Consider the following 17767-nt stretch of genomic DNA (forward strand, 5'->3'; position numbering starts at 1 on the left):
AAAGCAGCACACCACGTGACGGCCGTCATGTAGAGTCCAGCAGCAAATGGGAAACGTTTAACTAGCCGTGGTCCTATTACTGCAGCTCTACCGTGGAACAACTGCTGGATGAGTCCTGCTGGAGAATATTGAACCTACATTAAGTCTGAGGTAAATAAGAATACCACAGGAACATAATGAAAAAGAGACCTACAACCCTTCCGAGCCAGATAGGAGTCGAACCTACAATCTTCTGATCCGTAGTCAGACGCGTTATCCATTGCGCCACTGGCCCTATGTATTTGCACCTATCTTGTTGTCCTTAAGAGGGCTAGAAAGCGTGTGTGTGTGTGTGTGTGTGAAGGCACAAGGAAACCCATCTGACCACCTGAAAGTCTGTTCTATGAGGTTTTCCTAAGTTGTACAAAGGACTTTAGGAGAAGGAAGGACCTAAAAGCTAGGCAAAATGGTCCTAGATCCAAGAAAATCTTTTAGATCAGGCTCAGTTTCTTAAATACTCTGGGTTAACATAATCAGCTCCAGGTCTGTGTGGGGCTGAGCTTGTGAACTCCTTAGTAAGTAGGCGGGTACAACAAAAGGGAGTTTAATATTACAATAGGGGTTAAAATTCAGACACCTTGTCGTAGGCTCACCTTGTCCAGGGACCCAAGCATGCTGCCTTTCCACACTCAGAGCACTTCACCTAACCTACTGTGCAGCTGTTTCGCCTTTAATATCAAAGTTCCACAGGCAGCGTGATGTCACAATGCTCCTTGTCTGTAGCCCAAACCATGAGCCTTTGCAACCCTGGCATAATCTACATACTTACGGTGTGTGAAGTCTTGGACCACGAATGCAGTGAAGAATAATGGATTGCTACTCTTCATACATTTTTGCCCATTGGCTCAGATTTGAATGCTTACTGGCCATCTGAGCATCTCTGCCAGGCCACCCTATGTCTAGAGACTGTGGATTTAGAGAGTTTATAAACATTGTCAGTTCATCAATACAGTGTGCTCGCTTCGGCAGCACATATACTAAAATTGGAACGATACAGAGAAGATTAGCATGGCCCCTGCACAAGGATGGCACGCAAATTCGTGAAGCGTTCCATATTTTTAACAGCTTTTAGGAGAGAAATCTTCTTTGTTTTCAAGACTTATTGAAATAATAAAGCAGGTTCCAGTCCTGTGTCATGTAATATGTATTTTTAAATTGTCTCTCCTCAACATTTTTAATGTATTTGCCTTGCAGTAAAGAAGGTGCGCTCTATGTCCAGCAGCATTTTACAAGGAAGCCTGCTGGACTTCTGGGACTTTTCTTTCTCTTTTTCAGCCTCCCTGTCATTATTCTTCACCACCTCCAAATCTATACTGCTGCTAGTGATGAGTTGCTTTGTGGGAAGCAGGATAAAGAGAAGGGCAGGGCCTATGCAAATGATGGCCTCAGGGATGCCTGGGAGTCCCTTTTCAGCAGTACTGTTAAAATCTGCCTTGCAACCAGATTGGTCGGGTATGCTGAAAAACACCACGCCAGATTGGGCACCAGGTCTCTAGGCGCTTGGAGGACATATTGGGTCTACATCCCTAAGTTTCTGAGGTCCAAGAAATGTTCACCCTCCGCCCTAATAGAGAGGTCTTGGCCGATCGTGGCCGATCGTGGCTGAGAGGGGAAGAAGGTAGCAGGGCAAGATGCTCATGGTTCTTCTCTAATAATGGACCAACTTCCTCTCTCTCCTTAACTGTGGTTCTGCCTGGCTACTGGGGCTACCAGTTGTAAGCCTGCAGCCCACAAGGAGTTGGTTTGTCCCTCTCACAAATGTAAATGGGTAAGCATTCAATTGCACACACCTGCCTGCGTCCACAGACCCTCGCGCGCACACACACTTTTGTCAACAAGCTTTTTTATGTAGTTAAGAGAATCAGGGACCCATGTTGAAATACAAAAGCAGCACACCACGTGACGGCCGTCATGTAGAGTCCAGCAGCAAATGGGAAACGTTTAACTAGCCGTGGTCCTATTACTGCAGCTCTACCGTGGAACAACTGCTGGATGAGTCCTGCTGGAGAATATTGAACCTACATTAAGTCTGAGGTAAATAAGAATACCACAGGAACATAATGAAAAAGAGACCTACAACCCTTCCGAGCCAGATAGGAGTCGAACCTACAATCTTCTGATCCGTAGTCAGACGCGTTATCCATTGCGCCACTGGCCCTATGTATTTGCACCTATCTTGTTGTCCTTAAGAGGGCTAGAAAGCGTGTGTGTGTGTGTGTGTGTGTGTGTGTGTGAAGGCACAAGGAAACCCATCTGACCACCTGAAAGTCTGTTCTATGAGGTTTTCCTAAGTTGTACAAAGGACTTTAGGAGAAGGAAGGACCTAAAAGCTAGGCAAAATGGTCCTAGATCCAAGAAAATCTTTTAGATCAGGCTCAGTTTCTTAAATACTCTGGGTTAACATAATCAGCTCCAGGTCTGTGTGGGGCTGAGCTTGTGAACTCCTTAGTAAGTAGGCGGGTACAACAAAAGGGAGTTTAATATTACAATAGGGGTTAAAATTCAGACACCTTGTCGTAGGCTCACCTTGTCCAGGGACCCAAGCATGCTGCCTTTCCACACTCAGAGCACTTCACCTAACCTACTGTGCAGCTGTTTCGCCTTTAATATCAAAGTTCCACAGGCAGCGTGATGTCACAATGCTCCTTGTCTGTAGCCCAAACCATGAGCCTTTGCAACCCTGGCATAATCTACATACTTACGGTGTGTGAAGTCTTGGACCACGAATGCAGTGAAGAATAATGGATTGCTACTCTTCATACATTTTTGCCCATTGGCTCAGATTTGAATGCTTACTGGCCATCTGAGCATCTCTGCCAGGCCACCCTATGTCTAGAGACTGTGGATTTAGAGAGTTTATAAACATTGTCAGTTCATCAATAAAGTGTGCTCGCTTCGGCAGCACATATACTAAAATTGGAACGATACAGAGAAGATTAGCATGGCCCCTGCGCAAGGATGACACGCAAATTCGTGAAGCGTTCCATATTTTTAACAGCTTTTAGGAGAGAAATCTTCTTTGTTTTCAAGACTTATTGAAAAAATAAAGCAGGTTCCAGTCCTGTGTCATGTAATATGTATTTTTAAATTGTCTCTCCTCAACATTTTTAATGTATTTGCCTTGCAGTAAAGAAGGTGCGCTCTATGTCCAGCAGCATTTTACAAGGAAGCCTGCTGGACTTCTGGGACTTTTCTTTCTCTTTTTCAGCCTCCCTGTCATTATTCTTCACCACCTCCAAATCTATACTGCTGCTAGTGATGAGTTGCTTTGTGGGAAGCAGGATAAAGAGAAGGGCAGGGCCTATGCAAATGATGGCCTCAGGGATGCCTGGGAGTCCCTTTTCAGCAGTACTGTTAAAATCTGCCTTGCAACCAGATTGGTCGGGTATGCTGAAAAACACCACGCCAGATTGGGCACCAGGTCTCTAGGCGCTTGGAGGACATATTGGGTCTACATCCCTAAGTTTCTGAGGTCCAAGAAATGTTCACCCTCCGCCCTAATAGAGAGGTCTTGGCCGATCGTGGCTGATCGTGGCTGAGAGGGGAAGAAGGTAGCAGGGCAAGATGCTCATGGTTCTTCTCTAATAATGGACCAACTTCCTCTCTCTCCTTAACTGTGGTTCTGCCTGGCTACTGGGGCTACCAGTTGTAAGCCTGCAGCCCACAAGGAGTTGGTTTGTCCCTCTCACAAATGTAAATGGGTAAGCATTCAATTGCACACACCTGCCTGCGTCCACAGACCCTCGCGCGCACACACACTTTTGTCAACAAGCTTTTTTATGTAGTTAAGAGAATCAGGGACCCATGTTGAAATACAAAAGCAGCACACCACGTGACGGCCGTCATGTAGAGTCCAGCAGCAAATGGGAAATGTTTAACTAGCCGTGGTCCTATTACTGCAGCTCTACCGTGGAACAACTGCTGGATGAGTCCTGCTGGAGAATATTGAACCTACATTAAGTCTGAGGTAAATAAGAATACCACAGGAACATAATGAAAAAGAGACCTACAACCCTTCCGAGCCAGATAGGAGTCGAACCTACAATCTTCTGATCCGTAGTCAGACGCGTTATCCATTGCGCCACTGGCCCTATGTAATTGCACCTATCTTTTTGTCCTTAAGAGGGCTAGAAAGCGTGTGTGTGTGTGTGTGAAGGCACAAGGAAACCCATCTGACCACCTGAAAGTCTGTTCTGTGAGGTTTTCCTAAGTTGTACAAAGGACTTTAGGAGAAGGAAGGACCTAAAAGCTAGGCAAAATGGTCCTAGATCTAAGAAAATCTTTTAGATCAGGCTCAGTTTCTTAAATACTCTGGGTTAACATAATCAGCTCCAGGTCTGTGTGGGGCTGAGCTTGTGAACTCCTTAGTAAGTAGGCGGGTACAACAAAAGGGAGTTTAATATTACAATAGGGGTTAAAATTCAGACACCTTGTCGTAGGCTCACCTTGTCCGGGGACCCAAGCATGCTGCCTTTCCACACTCAGAGCACTTCACCTAACCTACTGTGCAGCTGTTTCGCCTTTAATATCAAAGTTCCACAGGCAGCGTGATGTCACAATGCTCCTTGTCTGTAGCCCAAACCATGAGCCTTTGCAACCCTGGCATAATCTACATACTTACGGTGTGTGAAGTCTTGGACCACGAATGCAGTGAAGAATAATGGATTGCTACTCTTCATACATTTTTGCCCATTGGCTCAGATTTGAATGCTTACTGGCCATCTGAGCATCTCTGCCAGGCCACCCTATGTCTAGAGACTGTGGATTTAGAGAGTTTATAAACATTGTCAGTTCATCAATACAGTGTGCTCGCTTCGGCAGCACATATACTAAAATTGGAACGATACAGAGAAGATTAGCATGGCCCCTGCGCAAGGATGACACGCAAATTCGTGAAGCGTTCCATATTTTTAACAGCTTTTAGGAGAGAAATCTTCTTTGTTTTCAAGACTTATTGAAATAATAAAGCAGGTTCCAGTCCTGTGTCATGTAATATGTATTTTTAAATTGTCTCTCCTCAACATTTTTAATGTATTTGCCTTGCAGTAAAGAAGGTGCGCTCTATGTCCAGCAGCATTTTACAAGGAAGCCTGCTGGACTTCTGGGACTTTTCTTTCTCTTTTTCAGCCTCCCTGTCATTATTCTTCACCACCTCCAAATCTATACTGCTGCTAGTGATGAGTTGCTTTGTGGGAAGCAGGATAAAGAGAAGGGCAGGGCCTATGCAAATGATGGCCTCAGGGATGCCTGGGAGTCCCTTTTCAGCAGTACTGTTAAAATCTGCCTTGCAACCAGATTGGTCGGGTATGCTGAAAAACACCACGCCAGATTGGGCACCAGGTCTCTAGGCGCTTGGAGGACATATTGGGTTTACATCCCTAAGTTTCTGAGGTCCAAGAAATGTTCACCCTCCGCCCTAATAGAGAGGTCGTGGCCGATCGTGGCTGAGAGGGGAAGAAGGTAGCAGGGCAAGATGCTCATGGTTCTTCTCTAATAATGGACCAACTTCCTCTCTCTCCTTAACTGTGGTTCTGCCTGGCTACTGGGGCTACCAGTTGTAAGCCTGCAGCCCACAAGGAGTTGGTTTGTCCCTCTCACAAATGTAAATGGGTAAGCATTCAATTGCACACACCTGCCTGTGTCCACAGACCCTCGCGCGCACACACACTTTTGTCAACAAGCTTTTTTATGTAGTTAAGAGAATCAGGGACCCATGTTGAAATACAAAAGCAGCACACCACGTGACGGCCGTCATGTAGAGTCCAGCAGCAAATGGGAAACGTTTAACTAGCCGTGGTCCTATTACTACAGCTCTACCGTGGAACAACTGCTGGATGAGTCCTGCTGGAGAATATTGAACCTACATTAAGTCTGAGGTAAATAAGAATACCACAGGAACATAATGAAAAAGAGACCTACAACCCTTCCGAGCCAGATAGGAGTCGAACCTACAATCTTCTGATCCGTAGTCAGACGCATTATCCATTGCACCACTGGCCCTATGTATTTGCACCTATCTTTTTGTCCTTAAGAGGGCTAGAAAGCGTGTGTGTGTGTGTGTGTGTGTGAAGGCACAAGGAAACCCATCTGACCACCTGAAAGTCTGTTCTATGAGGTTTTCCTAAGTTGTACAAAGGACTTTAGGAGAAGGAAGGACCTAAAAGCTAGGCAAAATGGTCCTAGATCCAAGAAAATCTTTTAGATCAGGCTCAGTTTCTTAAATACTCTGGGTTAACATAATCAGCTCCAGGTCTGTGTGGGGCTGAGCTTGTGAACTCCTTAGTAAGTAGGCGGGTACAACAAAAGGGAGTTTAATATTACAATAGGGGTTAAAATTCAGACACCTTGTCGTAGGCTCACCTTGTCCAGGGACCCAAGCATGCTGCCTTTCCACACTCAGAGCACTTCACCTAACCTACTGTGCAGCTGTTTCGCCTTTAATATCAAAGTTCCACAGGCAGCGTGATGTCACAATGCTCCTTGTCTGTAGCCCAAACCATGAGCCTTTGCAACCCTGGCATAATCTACATACTTACGGTGTGTGAAGTCTTGGACCACGAATGCAGTGAAGAATAATGGATTGCTACTCTTCATACATTTTTGCCCATTGGCTCAGATTTGAATGCTTACTGGCCATCTGAGCATCTCTGCCAGGCCACCCTATGTCTAGAGACTGTGGATTTAGAGAGTTTATAAACATTGTCAGTTCATCAATACAGTGTGCTCGCTTCGGCAGCACATATCCTAAAATTGGAACGATACAGAGAAGATTAGCATGGCCCCTGCGCAAGGATGACACGCAAATTCGTGAAGCGTTCCATATTTTTAACAGCTTTTAGGAGAGAAATCTTCTTTGTTTTCAAGACTTATTGAAATAATAAAGCAGGTTCCAGTCCTGTGTCATGTAATATGTATTTTTAAATTGTCTCTCCTCAACATTTTTAATGTATTTGCCTTGCAGTAAAGAAGGTGCGCTCTATGTCCAGCAGCATTTTACAAGGAAGCCTGCTGGACTTCTGGGACTTTTCTTTCTCTTTTTCAGCCTCCCTGTCATTATTCTTCACCACCTCCAAATCTATACTGCTGCTAGTGATGAGTTGCTTTGTGGGAAGCAGGATAAAGAGAAGGGCAGGGCCTATGCAAATGATGGCCTCAGGGATGCCTGGGAGTCCCTTTTCAGCAGTACTGTTAAAATCTGCCTTGCAACCAGATTGGTCGGGTATGCTGAAAAACACCACGCCAGATTGGGCACCAGGTCTCTAGGCGCTTGGAGGACATATTGGGTCTACATCCCTAAGTTTCTGAGGTCCAAGAAATGTTCACCCTCCGCCCTAATAGAGAGGTCTTGGCCGATCGTGGCCGATCGTGGCCGAGAGGGGAAGAAGGTAGCAGGGCAAGATGCTCATGGTTCTTCTCTAATAATGGACCAACTTCCTCTCTCTCCTTAACTGTGGTTCTGCCTGGCTACTGGGGCTACCAGTTGTAAGCCTGCAGCCCACAAGGAGTTGGTTTGTCCCTCTCACAAATGTAAATGGGTAAGCATTCAATTGCACACACCTGCCTGCGTCCACAGACCCTCGCGCGCACACACACTTTTGTCAACAAGCTTTTTTATGTAGTTAAGAGAATCAGGGACCCATGTTGAAATACAAAAGCAGCACACCACGTGACGGCCGTCATGTAGAGTCCAGCAGCAAATGGGAAACGTTTAACTAGCCGTGGTCCTATTACTGCAGCTCTACCGTGGAACAACTGCTGGATGAGTCCTGCTGGAGAATATTGAACCTACATTAAGTCTGAGGTAAATAAGAATACCACAGGAACATAATGAAAAAGAGACCTACAACCCTTCCGAGCCAGATAGGAGTCGAACCTACAATCTTCTGATCCGTAGTCAGACGCGTTATCCATTGCGCCACTGGCCCTATGTATTTGCACCTATCTTGTTGTCCTTAAGAGGGCTAGAAAGCGTGTGTGTGTGTGTGTGTGTGAAGGCACAAGGAAACCCATCTGACCACCTGAAAGTCTGTTCTATGAGGTTTTCCTAAGTTGTACAAAGGACTTTAGGAGAAGGAAGGACCTAAAAGCTAGGCAAAATGGTCCTAGATCCCAGAAAATCTTTTAGATCAGGCTCAGTTTCTTAAATACTCTGGGTTAACATAATCAGCTCCAGGTCTGTGTGGGGCTGAGCTTGTGAACTCCTTAGTAAGTAGGCGGGTACAACAAAAGGGAGTTTAATATTACAATAGGGGTTAAAATTCAGACACCTTGTCGTAGGCTCACCTTGTCCAGGGACCCAAGCATGCTGCCTTTCCACACTCAGAGCACTTCACCTAACCTACTGTGCAGCTGTTTCGCCTTTAATATCAAAGTTCCACAGGCAGCGTGATGTCACAATGCTCCTTGTCTGTAGCCCAAACCATGAGCCTTTGCAACCCTGGCATAATCTACATACTTACGGTGTGTGAAGTCTTGGACCACGAATGCAGTGAAGAATAATGGATTGCTACTCTTCATACATTTTTGCCCATTGGCTCAGATTTGAATGCTTACTGGCCATCTGAGCATCTCTGCCAGGCCACCCTATGTCTAGAGACTGTGGATTTAGAGAGTTTATAAACATTGTCAGTTCATCAATACAGTGTGCTCGCTTCGGCAGCACATATACTAAAATTGGAACGATACAGAGAAGATTAGCATGGCCCCTGCACAAGGATGACACGCAAATTCGTGAAGCGTTCCATATTTTTAACAGCTTTTAGGAGAGAAATCTTCTTTGTTTTCAAGACTTATTGAAATAATAAAGCAGGTTCCAGTCCTGTGTCATGTAATATGTATTTTTAAATTGTCTCTCCTCAACATTTTTAATGTATTTGCCTTGCAGTAAAGAAGGTGCGCTCTATGTCCAGCAGCATTTTACAAGGAAGCCTGCTGGACTTCTGGGACTTTTCTTTCTCTTTTTCAGCCTCCCTGTCATTATTCTTCACCACCTCCAAATCTATACTGCTGCTAGTGATGAGTTGCTTTGTGGGAAGCAGGATAAAGAGAAGGGCAGGGCCTATGCAAATGATGGCCTCAGGGATGCCTGGGAGTCCCTTTTCAGCAGTACTGTTAAAATCTGCCTTGCAACCAGATTGGTCGGGTATGCTGAAAAACACCACGCCAGATTGGGCACCAGGTCTCTAGGCGCTTGGAGGACATATTGGGTCTACATCCCTAAGTTTCTGAGGTCCAAGAAATGTTCACCCTCCGCCCTAATAGAGAGGTCTTGGCCGATCGTGGCCGATCGTGGCTGAGAGGGGAAGAAGGTAGCAGGGCAAGATGCTCATGGTTCTTCTCTAATAATGGACCAACTTCCTCTCTCTCCTTAACTGTGGTTCTGCCTGGCTACTGGGGCTACCAGTTGTAAGCCTGCAGCCCACAAGGAGTTGGTTTGTCCCTCTCACAAATGTAAATGGGTAAGCATTCAATTGCACACACCTGCCTGCGTCCACAGACCCTCGCGCGCACACACACTTTTGTCAACAAGCTTTTTTATGTAGTTAAGAGAATCAGGGACCCATGTTGAAATACAAAAGCAGCACACCACGTGACGGCCGTCATGTAGAGTCCAGCAGCAAATGGGAAACGTTTAACTAGCCGTGGTCCTATTACTGCAGCTCTACCGTGGAACAACTGCTGGATGAGTCCTGCTGGAGAATATTGAACCTACATTAAGTCTGAGGTAAATAAGAATACCACAGGAACATAATGAAAAAGAGACCTACAACCCTTCCGAGCCAGATAGGAGTCGAACCTACAATCTTCTGATCCGTAGTCAGACGCGTTATCCATTGCGCCACTGGCCCTATGTATTTGCACCTATCTTGTTGTCCTTAAGAGGGCTAGAAAGCGTGTGTGTGTGTGTGTGTGTGTGTGTGTGTGAAGGCACAAGGAAACCCATCTGACCACCTGAAAGTCTGTTCTGTGAGGTTTTCCTAAGTTGTACAAAGGACTTTAGGAGAAGGAAGGACCTAAAAGCTAGGCAAAATGGTCCTAGATCTAAGAAAATCTTTTAGATCAGGCTCAGTTTCTTAAATACTCTGGGTTAACATAATCAGCTCCAGGTCTGTGTGGGGCTGAGCTTGTGAACTCCTTAGTAAGTAGGCGGGTACAACAAAAGGGAGTTTAATATTACAATAGGGGTTAAAATTCAGACACCTTGTCGTAGGCTCACCTTGTCCGGGGACCCAAGCATGCTGCCTTTCCACACTCAGAGCACTTCACCTAACCTACTGTGCAGCTGTTTCGCCTTTAATATCAAAGTTCCACAGGCAGCGTGATGTCACAATGCTCCTTGTCTGTAGCCCAAACCATGAGCCTTTGCAACCCTGGCATAATCTACATACTTACGGTGTGTGAAGTCTTGGACCACGAATGCAGTGAAGAATAATGGATTGCTACTCTTCATACATTTTTGCCCATTGGCTCAGATTTGAATGCTTACTGGCCATCTGAGCATCTCTGCCAGGCCACCCTATGTCTAGAGACTGTGGATTTAGAGAGTTTATAAACATTGTCAGTTCATCAATAAAGTGTGCTCGCTTCGGCAGCACATATACTAAAATTGGAACGATACAGAGAAGATTAGCATGGCCCCTGCGCAAGGATGACACGCAAATTCGTGAAGCGTTCCATATTTTTAACAGCTTTTAGGAGAGAAATCTTCTTTGTTTTCAAGACTTATTGAAATAATAAAGCAGGTTCCAGTCCTGTGTCATGTAATATGTATTTTTAAATTGTCTCTCCTCAACATTTTTAATGTATTTGCCTTGCAGTAAAGAAGGTGCGCTCTATGTCCAGCAGCATTTTACAAGGAAGCCTGCTGGACTTCTGGGACTTTTCTTTCTCTTTTTCAGCCTCCCTGTCATTATTCTTCACCACCTCCAAATCTATACTGCTGCTAGTGATGAGTTGCTTTGTGGGAAGCAGGATAAAGAGAAGGGCAGGGCCTATGCAAATGATGGCCTCAGGGATGCCTGGGAGTCCCTTTTCAGCAGTACTGTTAAAATCTGCCTTGCAACCAGATTGGTCGGGTATGCTGAAAAACACCACGCCAGATTGGGCACCAGGTCTCTAGGCGCTTGGAGGACATATTGGGTCTACATCCCTAAGTTTCTGAGGTCCAAGAAATGTTCACCCTCCGCCCTAATAGAGAGGTCTTGGCCGATCGTGGCTGATCGTGGCTGAGAGGGGAAGAAGGTAGCAGGGCAAGATGCTCATGGTTCTTCTCTAATAATGGACCAACTTCCTCTCTCTCCTTAACTGTGGTTCTGCCTGGCTACTGGGGCTACCAGTTGTAAGCCTGCAGCCCACAAGGAGTTGGTTTGTCCCTCTCACAAATGTAAATGGGTAAGCATTCAATTGCACACACCTGCCTGCGTCCACAGACCCTCGCGCGCACACACACTTTTGTCAACAAGCTTTTTTATGTAGTTAAGAGAATCAGGGACCCATGTTGAAATACAAAAGCAGCACACCACGTGACGGCCGTCATGTAGAGTCCAGCAGCAAATGGGAAATGTTTAACTAGCCGTGGTCCTATTACTGCAGCTCTACCGTGGAACAACTGCTGGATGAGTCCTGCTGGAGAATATTGACCATACATTAAGTCTGAGGTAAATAAGAATACCACAGGAACATAATGAAAAAGAGACCTACAACCCTTCCGAGCCAGATAGGAGTCGAACCTACAATCTTCTGATCCGTAGTCAGACGCGTTATCCATTGCGCCACTGGCCCTATGTAATTGCACCTATCTTTTTGTCCTTAAGAGGGCTAGAAAGCGTGTGTGTGTGTGTGTGTGTGTGTGTGTGTGAAGGCACAAGGAAACCCATCTGACCACCTGAAAGTCTGTTCTGTGAGGTTTTCCTAAGTTGTACAAAGGACTTTAGGAGAAGGAAGGACCTAAAAGCTAGGCAAAATGGTCCTAGATCTAAGAAAATCTTTTAGATCAGGCTCAGTTTCTTAAATACTCTGGGTTAACATAATCAGCTCCAGGTCTGTGTGGGGCTGAGCTTGTGAACTCCTTAGTAAGTAGGCGGGTACAACAAAAGGGAGTTTAATATTACAATAGGGGTTAAAATTCAGACACCTTGTCGTAGGCTCACCTTGTCCGGGGACCCAAGCATGCTGCCTTTCCACACTCAGAGCACTTCACCTAACCTACTGTGCAGCTGTTTCGCCTTTAATATCAAAGTTCCACAGGCAGCGTGATGTCACAATGCTCCTTGTCTGTAGCCCAAACCATGAGCCTTTGCAACCCTGGCATAATCTACATACTTACGGTGTGTGAAGTCTTGGACCACGAATGCAGTGAAGAATAATGGATTGCTACTCTTCATACATTTTTGCCCATTGGCTCAGATTTGAATGCTTACTGGCCATCTGAGCATCTCTGCCAGGCCACCCTATGTCTAGAGACTGTGGATTTAGAGAGTTTATAAACATTGTCAGTTCATCAATAAAGTGTGCTCGCTTCGGCAGCACATATACTAAAATTGGAACGATACAGAGAAGATTAGCATGGCCCCTGCGCAAGGATGACACGCAAATTCGTGAAGCGTTCCATATTTTTAACAGCTTTTAGGAGAGAAATCTTCTTTGTTTTCAAGACTTATTGAAATAATAAAGCAGGTTCCAGTCCTGTGTCATGTAATATGTATTTTTAAATTGTCTCTCCTCAACATTTTTAATGTATTTGCCTTGCAGTAAAGAAGGGGCGCTCTATGTCCAGCAGCATTTTACAAGGAAGCCTGCTGGACTTCTGGGACTTTTCTTTCTCTTTTTCAGCCTCCCTGTCATTATTCTTCACCACCTCCAAATCTATACTGCTGCTAGTGATGAGTTGCTTTGTGGGAAGCAGGATAAAGAGAAGGGCAGGGCCTATACAAATGATGGCCTCAGGGATGCCTGGGAGTCCCTTTTCAGCAGTACTGTTAAAATCTGCCTTGCAACCAGATTGGTCGGGTATACTGAAAAACACCACGCCAGATTGGGCACCAGGTCTCTAGGCGCTTGGAGGACATATTGGGTCTACATCCCTAAGTTTCTGAGGTCCAAGAAATGTTCACCCTCCGCCCTAATAGAGAGGTCTTGGCCGATCGTGGCCGATCGTGGCCGAGAGGGGAAGAAGGTAGCAGGGCAAGATGCTCATGGTTCTTCTCTAATAATGGACCAACTTCCTCTCTCTCCTTAACTGTGGTTCTGCCTGGCTACTGGGGCTACCAGTTGTAAGCCTGCAGCCCACAAGGAGTTGGTTTGTCCCTCTCACAAATGTAAATGGGTAAGCATTCAATTGCACACACCTGCCTGCGTCCACAGACCCTCGCGCGCACACACACTTTTGTCAACAAGCTTTTTTATGTAGTTAAGAGAATCAGGGACCCATGTTGAAATACAAAAGCAGCACACCACGTGACGGCCATCATGTAGAGTCCAGCAGCAAATGGGAAACGTTTAACTAGCCGTGGTCCTATTACTGCAGCTCTACCGTGGAACAACTGCTGGATGAGTCCTGCTGGAGAATATTGAACCTACATTAAGTCTGAGGTAAATAAGAATACCACAGGAACATAATGAAAAAGAGACCTACAACCCTTCCGAGCCAGATAGGAGTCGAACCTACAATCTTCTGATCCGTAGTCAGACGCGTTATCCATTGCGCCACTGGCCCTATGTATTTGCACCTATCTTTTTGTCCTTAAGAGGGCTAGAAAGCGTGTGTGTGTGTGTGTGTGTGTGTGTGTGTGTGAAGGCACAAGGAAACCCATCTGACCACCTGAAAGTCTGTTCTATGAGGTTTTCCTAAGTTGTACAAAGGACTTTAGGAGAAGGAAGGACCTAAAAGCTAGGCAAAATGGTCCTAGATCCAAGAAAATCTTTTAGATCAGGCTCAGTTTCTTAAATACTCTGGGTTAACATAATCAGCTCCAGGTCTGTGTGGGGCTGAGCTTGTGAACTCCTTAGTAAGTAGGCGGGTACAACAAAAGGGAGTTTAATATTACAATAGGGGTTAAAATTCAGACACCTTGTCGTAGGCTCACCTTGTCCAGGGACCCAAGCATGCTGCCTTTCCACACTCAGAGCACTTCACCTAACCTACTGTGCAGCTGTTTCGCCTTTAATATCAAAGTTCCACAGGCAGCGTGATGTCACAATGCTCCTTGTCTGTAGCCCAAACCATGAGCCTTTGCAACCCTGGCATAATCTACATACTTACGGTGTGTGAAGTCTTGGACCACGAATGCAGTGAAGAATAATGGATTGCTACTCTTCATACATTTTTGCCCATTGGCTCAGATTTGAATGCTTACTGGCCATCTGAGCATCTCTGCCAGGCCACCCTATGTCTAGAGACTGTGGATTTAGAGAGTTTATAAACATTGTCAGTTCATCAATACAGTGTGCTCGCTTCGGCAGCACATATACTAAAATTGGAACGATACAGAGAAGATTAGCATGGCCCCTGCGCAAGGATGACACGCAAATTCGTGAAGCGTTCCATATTTTTAACAGCTTTTAGGAGAGAAATCTTCTTTGTTTTCAAGACTTATTGAAATAATAAAGCAGGTTCCAGTCCTGTGTCATGTAATATGTATTTTTAAATTGTCTCTCCTCAACATTTTTAATGTATTTGCCTTGCAGTAAAGAAGGTGCGCTCTATGTCCAGCAGCATTTTACAAGGAAGCCTGCTGGACTTCTGGGACTTTTCTTTCTCTTTTTCAGCCTCCCTGTCATTATTCTTCACCACCTCCAAATCTATACTGCTGCTAGTGATGAGTTGCTTTGTGGGAAGCAGGATAAAGAGAAGGGCAGGGCCTATGCAAATGATGGCCTCAGGGATGCCTGGGAGTCCCTTTTCAGCAGTACTGTTAAAATCTGCCTTGCAACCAGATTGGTCGGGTATGCTGAAAAACACCACGCCAGATTGGGCACCAGGTCTCTAGGCGCTTGGAGGACATATTGGGTCTACATCCCTAAGTTTCTGAGGTCCAAGAAATGTTCACCCTCCGCCCTAATAGAGAGGTCTTGGCCGATTGTGGCTGATTGTGGCTGAGAGGGGAAGAAGGTAGCAGGGCAAGATGCTCATGGTTCTTCTCTAATAATGGACCAACTTCCTCTCTCTCCTTAACTGTGGTTCTGCCTGGCTACTGGGGCTACCAGTTGTAAGCCTGCAGCCCACAAGGAGTTGGTTTGTCCCTCTCACAAATGTAAATGGGTAAGCATTCAATTGCACACACCTGCCTGCGTCCACAGACCCTCGCGCGCACACACACTTTTGTCAACAAGCTTTTTTATGTAGTTAAGAGAATCAGGGACCCATGTTGAAATACAAAAGCAGCACACCACGTGACGGCCGTCATGTAGAGTCCAGCAGCAAATGGGAAATGTTTAACTAGCCGTGGTCCTATTACTGCAGCTCTACCGTGGAACAACTGCTGGATGAGTCCTGCTGGAGAATATTGACCATACATTAAGTCTGAGGTAAATAAGAATACCACAGGAACATAATGAAAAAGAGACCTACAACCCTTCCGAGCCAGATAGGAGTCGAACCTACAATCTTCTGATCCGTAGTCAGACGCGTTATCCATTGCGCCACTGGCCCTATGTAATTGCACCTATCTTTTTGTCCTTAAGAGGGCTAGAAAGCGTGTGTGTGTGTGTGTGTGTGTGTGTGAAGGCACAAGGAAACCCATCTGACCACCTGAAAGTCTGTTCTGTGAGGTTTTCCTAAGTTGTACAAAGGACTTTAGGAGAAGGAAGGACCTAAAAGCTAGGCAAAATGGTCCTAGATCTAAGAAAATCTTTTAGATCAGGCTCAGTTTCTTAAATACTCTGGGTTAACATAATCAGCTCCAGGTCTGTGTGGGGCTGAGCTTGTGAACTCCTTAGTAAGTAGGCGGGTACAACAAAAGGGAGTTTAATATTACAATAGGGGTTAAAATTCAGACACCTTGTCGTAGGCTCACCTTGTCCGGGGACCCAAGCATGCTGCCTTTCCACACTCAGAGCACTTCACCTAACCTACTGTGCAGCTGTTTCGCCTTTAATATCAAAGTTCCACAGGCAGCGTGATGTCACAATGCTCCTTGTCTGTAGCCCAAACCATGAGCCTTTGCAACCCTGGCATAATCTACATACTTACGGTGTGTGAAGTCTTGGACCACGAATGCAGTGAAGAATAATGGATTGCTACTCTTCATACATTTTTGCCCATTGGCTCAGATTTGAATGCTTACTGGCCATCTGAGCATCTCTGCCAGGCCACCCTATGTCTAGAGACTGTGGATTTAGAGAGTTTATAAACATTGTCAGTTCATCAATAAAGTGTGCTCGCTTCGGCAGCACATATACTAAAATTGGAACGATACAGAGAAGATTAGCATGGCCCCTGCGCAAGGATGACACGCAAATTCGTGAAGCGTTCCATATTTTTAACAGCTTTTAGGAGAGAAATCTTCTTTGTTTTCAAGACTTATTGAAATAATAAAGCAGGTTCCAGTCCTGTGTCATGTAATATGTATTTTTAAATTGTCTCTCCTCAACATTTTTAATGTATTTGCCTTGCAGTAAAGAAGGGGCGCTCTATGTCCAGCAGCATTTTACAAGGAAGCCTGCTGGACTTCTGGGACTTTTCTTTCTCTTTTTCAGCCTCCCTGTCATTATTCTTCACCACCTCCAAATCTATACTGCTGCTAGTGATGAGTTGCTTTGTGGGAAGCAGGATAAAGAGAAGGGCAGGGCCTATACAAATGATGGCCTCAGGGATGCCTGGGAGTCCCTTTTCAGCAGTACTGTTAAAATCTGCCTTGCAACCAGATTGGTCGGGTATGCTGAAAAACACCACGCCAGATTGGGCACCAGGTCTCTAGGCGCTTGGAGGACATATTGGGTCTACATCCCTAAGTTTCTGAGGTCCAAGAAATGTTCACCCTCCGCCCTAATAGAGAGGTCTTGGCCGATCGTGGCCGATCGTGGCCGAGAGGGGAAGAAGGTAGCAGGGCAAGATGCTCATGGTTCTTCTCTAATAATGGACCAACTTCCTCTCTCTCCTTAACTGTGGTTCTGCCTGGCTACTGGGGCTACCAGTTGTAAGCCTGCAGCCCACAAGGAGTTGGTTTGTCCCTCTCACAAATGTAAATGGGTAAGCATTCAATTGCACACACCTGCCTGCGTCCACAGACCCTCGCGCGCACACACACTTTTGTCAACAAGCTTTTTTATGTAGTTAAGAGAATCAGGGACCCATGTTGAAATACAAAAGCAGCACACCACGTGACGGCCATCATGTAGAGTCCAGCAGCAAATGGGAAACGTTTAACTAGCCGTGGTCCTATTACTGCAGCTCTACCGTGGAACAACTGCTGGATGAGTCCTGCTGGAGAATATTGAACCTACATTAAGTCTGAGGTAAATAAGAATACCACAGGAACATAATGAAAAAGAGACCTACAACCCTTCCGAGCCAGATAGGAGTCGAACCTACAATCTTCTGATCCGTAGTCAGACGCGTTATCCATTGCGCCACTGGCCCTATGTATTTGCACCTATCTTTTTGTCCTTAAGAGGGCTAGAAAGCGTGTGTGTGTGTGTGTGTGTGTGTGTGTGTGAAGGCACAAGGAAACCCATCTGACCACCTGAAAGTCTGTTCTATGAGGTTTTCCTAAGTTGTACAAAGGACTTT

At 45.6% G+C, this 17767-nt stretch overlaps 18 non-coding genes across 18 annotated transcripts; 9 read left to right on the plus strand and 9 right to left on the minus strand.

Moving 5' to 3' along the window:
- Positions 1–201: 201 nt before the first annotated feature.
- Positions 202–274, minus strand: TRNAR-ACG (transfer RNA arginine (anticodon ACG)). Its single transcript has one exon. It is a non-coding gene; the product is annotated as a tRNA-Arg (tRNA).
- A 718-nt stretch (positions 275–992) lies between these two features.
- Positions 993–1099, plus strand: LOC144764934 (U6 spliceosomal RNA). The gene has a single exon (XR_013596957.1). It is a non-coding gene; the product is annotated as a U6 spliceosomal RNA (small nuclear RNA).
- A 1025-nt stretch (positions 1100–2124) lies between these two features.
- Positions 2125–2197, minus strand: TRNAR-ACG (transfer RNA arginine (anticodon ACG)). Its single transcript has one exon. It is a non-coding gene; the product is annotated as a tRNA-Arg (tRNA).
- A 728-nt stretch (positions 2198–2925) lies between these two features.
- Positions 2926–3032, plus strand: LOC144764655 (U6 spliceosomal RNA). Its single transcript, XR_013596698.1, has one exon. It is a non-coding gene; the product is annotated as a U6 spliceosomal RNA (small nuclear RNA).
- A 1025-nt stretch (positions 3033–4057) lies between these two features.
- TRNAR-ACG (transfer RNA arginine (anticodon ACG)) lies at positions 4058–4130 on the minus strand. Its single transcript has one exon. It is a non-coding gene; the product is annotated as a tRNA-Arg (tRNA).
- A 714-nt stretch (positions 4131–4844) lies between these two features.
- On the plus strand, positions 4845–4951 carry LOC144764656 (U6 spliceosomal RNA). The gene has a single exon (XR_013596699.1). It is a non-coding gene; the product is annotated as a U6 spliceosomal RNA (small nuclear RNA).
- Positions 4952–6759: 1808 nt separating this feature from the next.
- On the plus strand, positions 6760–6866 carry LOC144764911 (U6 spliceosomal RNA). The gene has a single exon (XR_013596936.1). It is a non-coding gene; the product is annotated as a U6 spliceosomal RNA (small nuclear RNA).
- Positions 6867–7891: 1025 nt separating this feature from the next.
- Positions 7892–7964, minus strand: TRNAR-ACG (transfer RNA arginine (anticodon ACG)). Its single transcript has one exon. It is a non-coding gene; the product is annotated as a tRNA-Arg (tRNA).
- A 718-nt stretch (positions 7965–8682) lies between these two features.
- Positions 8683–8789, plus strand: LOC144764576 (U6 spliceosomal RNA). The gene has a single exon (XR_013596629.1). It is a non-coding gene; the product is annotated as a U6 spliceosomal RNA (small nuclear RNA).
- Positions 8790–9814: 1025 nt separating this feature from the next.
- TRNAR-ACG (transfer RNA arginine (anticodon ACG)) lies at positions 9815–9887 on the minus strand. Its single transcript has one exon. It is a non-coding gene; the product is annotated as a tRNA-Arg (tRNA).
- A 728-nt stretch (positions 9888–10615) lies between these two features.
- Positions 10616–10722, plus strand: LOC144764657 (U6 spliceosomal RNA). The gene has a single exon (XR_013596700.1). It is a non-coding gene; the product is annotated as a U6 spliceosomal RNA (small nuclear RNA).
- Positions 10723–11747: 1025 nt separating this feature from the next.
- On the minus strand, positions 11748–11820 carry TRNAR-ACG (transfer RNA arginine (anticodon ACG)). The gene has a single exon. It is a non-coding gene; the product is annotated as a tRNA-Arg (tRNA).
- A 728-nt stretch (positions 11821–12548) lies between these two features.
- LOC144764658 (U6 spliceosomal RNA) lies at positions 12549–12655 on the plus strand. The gene has a single exon (XR_013596701.1). It is a non-coding gene; the product is annotated as a U6 spliceosomal RNA (small nuclear RNA).
- Positions 12656–13680: 1025 nt separating this feature from the next.
- On the minus strand, positions 13681–13753 carry TRNAR-ACG (transfer RNA arginine (anticodon ACG)). The gene has a single exon. It is a non-coding gene; the product is annotated as a tRNA-Arg (tRNA).
- A 730-nt stretch (positions 13754–14483) lies between these two features.
- LOC144764660 (U6 spliceosomal RNA) lies at positions 14484–14590 on the plus strand. Its single transcript, XR_013596702.1, has one exon. It is a non-coding gene; the product is annotated as a U6 spliceosomal RNA (small nuclear RNA).
- Positions 14591–15615: 1025 nt separating this feature from the next.
- On the minus strand, positions 15616–15688 carry TRNAR-ACG (transfer RNA arginine (anticodon ACG)). Its single transcript has one exon. It is a non-coding gene; the product is annotated as a tRNA-Arg (tRNA).
- Positions 15689–16412: 724 nt separating this feature from the next.
- LOC144764661 (U6 spliceosomal RNA) lies at positions 16413–16519 on the plus strand. The gene has a single exon (XR_013596703.1). It is a non-coding gene; the product is annotated as a U6 spliceosomal RNA (small nuclear RNA).
- Positions 16520–17544: 1025 nt separating this feature from the next.
- Positions 17545–17617, minus strand: TRNAR-ACG (transfer RNA arginine (anticodon ACG)). Its single transcript has one exon. It is a non-coding gene; the product is annotated as a tRNA-Arg (tRNA).
- Positions 17618–17767: the final 150 nt, after the last annotated feature.

This window comes from Lissotriton helveticus, chromosome 6 (genome assembly GCF_964261635.1).
Source record: "Lissotriton helveticus chromosome 6, aLisHel1.1, whole genome shotgun sequence".
Classification (NCBI taxonomy): Eukaryota; Metazoa; Chordata; class Amphibia; order Caudata; family Salamandridae; genus Lissotriton; species Lissotriton helveticus.